This window comes from Spinacia oleracea, chromosome 4 (assembly GCF_020520425.1).
Source record: "Spinacia oleracea cultivar Varoflay chromosome 4, BTI_SOV_V1, whole genome shotgun sequence".
In the NCBI taxonomy this organism is placed as follows: domain Eukaryota; kingdom Viridiplantae; phylum Streptophyta; class Magnoliopsida; order Caryophyllales; family Amaranthaceae; genus Spinacia; species Spinacia oleracea.
The window spans coordinates 78,936,749-78,943,296 of record NC_079490.1 but is presented as its reverse complement, the minus strand read 5'-3'; positions in this window follow the sequence as shown (position 1 = coordinate 78,943,296).

Below are 6,548 nucleotides of genomic sequence, written 5' to 3'. Positions count from 1 at the left end.
CTTATCCCGTAAGTGCAACATTTACCTAAGTAAACGAAGGAAAATAATTGAGTCAACCAATCCAAGTCATAAAATTCTACGATGTCTACCCTTTCCAATCCTTATGCTCTTAGACGCCTTCGCTCTGGGGTCCCTGTTCAGCTCAATTAACCTATCCATGTTCTCATTGCCATGACCCAAGAAACCATTACCTCGACTCTTGTTCTTGAACTCGTTGTCAACCGCAAACCACGCACGACCATTGACACGTGCGTCATACCCCTTATTTCCAAAACCTACTCTTATACCACCATTAGCATAATGACCATATAACTTGTATACCCTTGAGCCGTCCCCATACTGCTCATTGGCCTTGGTTGATGTAAACTCGTGACACTAGCACGAAGATGCAAATTGTGAGCCCTAGCAGATATAATCCTCATGCTTGACCAACACCTATACAAATTCTCCTATCTCATTCAACCCATCTTTCAAGCCATCTTGGGTCACAAACAAAAAAAAGGGAAACAAATGAAAGTGCAAAAAAATAATAAAATGTGAATAATAAAAAAGAAACTTTGCAAAAGCGCCTCTAAAGTTAGTCTAAAAAGGAAAAGAAGCATTTAGCGCACAAAAAAAAAAAAAAAGATCCACCGAGAAATAATTTTCAGCGCCCACAACTGGGCGCCGAAATCTTTAGCGCCCCAGCCTGGGCGCTGAATCTCTCTGCTTGCTAAAATTTGTCCAGAAGTGCTCGTCATTTTATCCGCACATGCACGGGAAAATAATAACGAACACTTGGGGGGTACAGCACGTATTCAGATATACGTACCACCAAAAAATACATTTAAATCAATAAGCACCCATATGTAATTGCCATCCCTTAATTACTAAGAGTCTACGGCCTCAATACTCTCTCTCACCAATAAAAAGAATATGTTATAGTATTTGCAAAATGGAAACGGTCATATTCTGAAAATCATTTCCCCATAGTCGCACAACCCCTAAAGTGAACCTAAGGTGTCAATACCATTGGCAAGGAAAATTAATGGCCTCAAGGCTTATAATCACATTGGGTCACGACTATCATAGTCCTCTCGAGTCACTCACTCCTTGAAATACTATTAAGTACGGACTAAAATATTTTCCATGAATGCAACATGACCAACCATGAAAATACCAAAATCGGCATACCAATAGGGCTACCATTGGGGTAAAGCAATACACACTAAGAGAGAAGCCGCACTAATGATTCTAGTCTTGCAAAAATAAAAATTCGATCTCCCCAATTAACTACCTTGCCAACATTAAGCAAAATGGCGCATGACAAATGAACACCCAAGGGTTAAAATCTAAAGTGTCAACCAACGAAAGTTATGGTCCAATTAGCCTGAGTCTGAGAGTCGCTTGGTCAAGTATTATAGGCTTACGCCATGCCATTATTTTGAGTCTAGGCCACCTCCTTGTATTCATACACGGGTTATAATTAGAAAAATTAATGAAAATTCGAGTCTAAATCACAACTTCCAATTAAATCCCAGAAACTGGAGCCTGAAAAGAAACAAAAAAATTATTTTCGATGTAATTCTTTCGTTAAATTTCAATAAAGGTAAAAATAACATTTTGAATCTACGCTATTTTCAAATTTTAAGGAACGATTGAATACGCTTGCAAAGTAAGACAATTTAAAAGGGTCCACCCTAGGCCCACTAAAATTAAAGGTCCACTATAGGCCTACCAAACGAGGCTCACTCAGTCTCGCCTCGTGACTCAAAGACCAAAACCATCTACCTTTTAGCCCAAATAAAAATTTTGATTGAAGGATTTATGTTGGGGGGAAATCCCGAGCGAAAAGAAAAAAATAGAAAGACAAAAGGAAGAGCGAAAAGAGCCATGAAATACTTAGCCCGTACCTCCCAAAGTACGAAATCTACCCAAGTAAACGAGGGAAAAGAATTGAGTCAACCAATCCAAATCATAAAGTTCTACGATGTCTACCCTTCCCATTCCATATGTTCTTAGACGCCTTCGCTCTGGGGCCCCTGTTCAGCTCATTTAACCCATCCATGTTCTCATTGCCATAACCCAAGAAACCATTACCTCGACTCTTGTTCTTGAACTTGTTGTCAACCGTAAACCACGCACGGCCATTGACACGTGCGTCATACCCATTATTTCCAAAGTCCAAACCTGCTCTTACACCACCATTAGCATAATGACCATATAACTGGTTTGGATACGTCCTGTTGATATGCCCTTGAGCTGTCCCTATGCTACTCGTTGGCCTTGATTGATGTAAACTCGTGACACTAGCTTGAGGCTGCAAATTGTGAGCCCTAGCAGATATAATCCTCATGCTTGACCAATACCTATACAACTTATCCCAACTCATTCAACCCATCTTTGAAGCTGTCTTGAATCACGAATAAAAAAGAAGACCTATGAAACTTTACTGTAAGAGATGAAAATCTGTCATAAGTAAATTTCATTAAAATTATTAGACACTAAATCCTCAATACCTGAGTGATTTGAGATTACTTGTTTGAGAACTGGTTACTTTGACGTTGACCAACCGTCGCACCGTAAAAGGAGGCTATAAAGGCAACGCTCAGGTAATCACCTATCAAACGAAGTCTAATCTCAAGATCGCAAGATTGGGATTGTCCTCCCATAAATCGGGATGAGATGCTTAAAAGTTGTACAAAGGCCACTCGAAGAGCTAGAAACTGTGAAACGCATGGCCGTGCTCGGATGAATCATAGGCTATGATTATCTGTTTATTTGATCAGTTGAACTCTGAAACCGAGGAACACCTCTGGACATAATAAGGATGACAACTCTTACCTTATGTTCAAGAGCAAGCATCGAGCGACAAAGGAATTAGGAAATGCACACTTGTCCCTAAGGACAAGTGGGAGACTGAAGGAAATAATGCCCTTGGTCCAAGTATGCATTCTATGTTAAGTCTAATAAGTGCGGTTCAGTATTAATTAACAAGTTAATAATTCAGTGAGATCAAGTGAGCTGAATGCCTAGCTAGAGGCCGCTTCAGTTCAAGTGGAATTAATGATATTAATCCACAACTTACTCTTGACTGAACCCGTAGGGTCACACAAATAGTACGTAAACGGATCAAGTATTTAATGGCATTAAATACTCTATCTATGGATATTCGGAATCGACGGATCTTGGTTTCAGTGGGAGCTGAGATCGTCACAAGCAAGAAATGAATACTCCGGAAACGATGATATTGCCGGAAACGGAAATATGGATCGTATCGGAAATATAAATATTATCCAAGTCGTAGATGTTGCCGGAAACGGAAACATGGTACGTATCGGAAAATATTATCGGAAATGGAAATATTGCCGGAATCGGAAATATTGCCGGAAACAGAAATATTGTGAGAATCGGAAATATTATCGGAATCGGAAAATAATTCCGGAAACGGAAATATTAAATATTTGTTCGAAACGGAAATTGATTCCGGAATCGGAAATATTAAATATTGTTCGTATCGGAAATGAATTCCGGAACCGGGAATTTAATCGGAAGCGTATCGTACGAATAAGCATCGGACGAGGCCTGCCGGACGAGGGCCCAGCACGAAGCCAGGCCATCGCCCAGCAAGCCAAGCGCGCCACACGAACAGCCAAGGCCACGCCAGGCCCAGCGCTAGGCCAGGCCCAACGCTAGGCCAGGCACAGCAGGCCATGGCAGCGCGCGCAGCAATGGGCTGCGAGCTGTGCTGCTGCTCGCGTGGGCTTGCGGCTCGCGTGGGCCGAGCGGCCGTGTGGGCTGTGCGCGGGCATGGCCTGCACGCTCGTGGGTCATGCTCGTGTAGAGTTTGTGTTCACATACGAAACCTAAATTGTATAGGATTTGTTTGATGATTAAATTCCTAATCCTAAAAGGATAAAGTTAATTAGTTAGAGTCCTACTAGGATTCTAGTTTAACTAATTAGTATCCTAATAGGATTCCAGTTCCTTTTCCATACCTCTATAAATAAGGGCCTAGGGTCATTATTTGCAGTGACGATAGGAGTATTCAAAGGGTAAGCTTTTGAAATAAAATTAACCATACACTTGCAAACACTAGCCGAAATTCCTAGTAACCTTAAGGGCGATTCTAGTTGGTCTAACTTGAGGCGGATCCGGACGTACTGTGGACTATCTACGGAGGGACGACATTTGGAGTCCTAAAGACTTGTTCTTGTTCGGTTCGGGCGCAGCTAGGGAAGGCACGCTACAACATGTATGCATCAATTCTATGCTAAATGATTATGTGAATATAATATGCTTTCCTGGCTTTATGGTTTTTCCGCATGATTTATGAATTGTCATATGTATCATAACCTAACAGTGGTATCACGAGCCTCTTATTATTTTCATAATCTAAATTGCATAAACATGGTTAAATATTACAAATTTGCAAGAATTAAAAAGGGGTGATTAATTTTCGTAATTGTTAATTAATTGCAAATTGCGTTTATTTAATTATACGTACGCAGTATTTCGGCAGTTTCTTCGTTACTCATCCAAATCGAGTGATTTTTGTGTCAATTCCGCATGTAAAAGGCATTCTAAAATTTTGACAAAAACATTATTTTTCGGCCGAACCCAGAATTCTCAAATTCGAAGCCTAACTATGACTTTTCGGAGGTTTTAGTTTTTCGAATACAAAATTTCGTAAATTTAAGATGTTAAATTAAATATTTGCGATTCTTGTTGATAAATCTTGAATTTTTGATTGACCTACTGTATATGTTTAACAAGTTTGAATGCCTAGCCTTGTTAATTATGCAATCTAATTTGTAATTATGATTAATTTGTTGAAAATTGGAATAATTTAGAATTAATTTGATTTTCATAATTAGTTATAATTTAATTAGATACCTATGATTAAAAACCACCATAAAAAATTGTAAATTTATGTTAAATTTTAAATTTTTATGACCTAGACTTGAATCCATGTTAATCGGAAATCAATTAAATAATAAATTTTCGATTTTCGCCCTAAAATTATGAAATTAATATTATTTATTAATTTGTCATTAATTTTGAATATAAATTTTTAATTTTTATGCGATTCGCTCATATAACTTGCACGCACAAAGCAATGGACGCTACGTGTTACCCTTATGGGGTGTTGTATAGTGCGGGCATGCGACGACGAGCAAGGGAGCTCGTCGCCCATGCGGTACGAATGCAGCGAGCAAGGGCATGGTGCACGAGCACAAGGCAGCAGCCCTGCCTTGTGTCGTGGGCTGTGAGCAATGGGCGCATGGGCAAGGGCGAGAGCAAGGAGCGAGCAGTCGCGTGTGGGCAGCAAGCGTGCTGCGCCACAGCGCGCACTGCCTCGCGCAAGCATGCGGAGCCTCGCGCGCAGCGAGCGCTAGTGTGCGTGCGACGAGCGCTGCGCCCAGCGATGGCGTGCAGCGTGCTTGTTGCGACGTGCGACGAGCGCTGCGCCCAGCGATGGCGAGCAGCTTGCTTGTTGCGACGTGCGACGAGCGCTGCGCCCAGCGATGGGCTGCGGCAGCATGCTTGTTGCGTCGAGCGCTGGCGCGCGCAGCGAGCACTGGCTCGCGTGTTCGATTGATGGCTTGCGATGGGGAGCAGCAGCGATGCGACGCAGCGCATGGGCTGCGCGCACATGGCCAGCGATGGCTGTGTGCGTGTGGCCCATGGGCGTGCGTTGCGTGGGGTTGTTGCGTTACGATTAGATCGTTTTAAAATTTTAATTTGAAATTTCAGTTTTCGTAATTTTAATTAATTTTAAAATTAATAATTTAAATTGTTTTATGGATTTTAATTTTGAATATTATAATTATAATAAATTTTATTTATTCTAATTATTTTACTAAAATTAAAATCATGAATTAATTTAAATACGACTGAAATTAAATTAAATTTATGGATTCAATTATAAATTTATATGAGCTTTAAATTTTAATTAAATTTGTATGTTTCCGGTTAGACTAGAAATACATTTTTATGTTTAAAATTAGTAAAGCATATGAATTTATTGGTTTAAGTGGGAGCCCTTTTAGTCATAAACTCTTGATTAGGTCTACAAATCCTTAAGGTTAAAACAACTTGATTAGAATTAATAAGGACTGAATAATTGGTAGATTATTGGTGCCCTTGATTAATTGCTGCAAATATTTACGTGATGCATAATGTGTTTTACTAACCAGCTATGTGGGTCATTCATGTTAATGAATGGGTGAATGGTATATATTGTATATGTACTGTTTTGCAGGTTATGAAGTGACCAGTATGGCCCAAATAGGATAGAAAATATGGTCTGCGTACCATTAATTTGAATGTAATTGGTCTAAAGTACCAAAGTTGTTTTTCAATTCAAATATGGTCTGCGTACCATCAAAAAGTTGTAATTAGTTTTAATTATAGCTTATCCTATTTGAAGAAAATGGTGCCTCCCACGGAGATTTTCAAGACGGACTTTGAAGTTAAAGCTTCAAGATGAAGTCGGGCCATACTAGATCACATTTATCTTATGCATGTTTTAAGTTATTTATTGTTTTAAATATGTCTTAAAATGC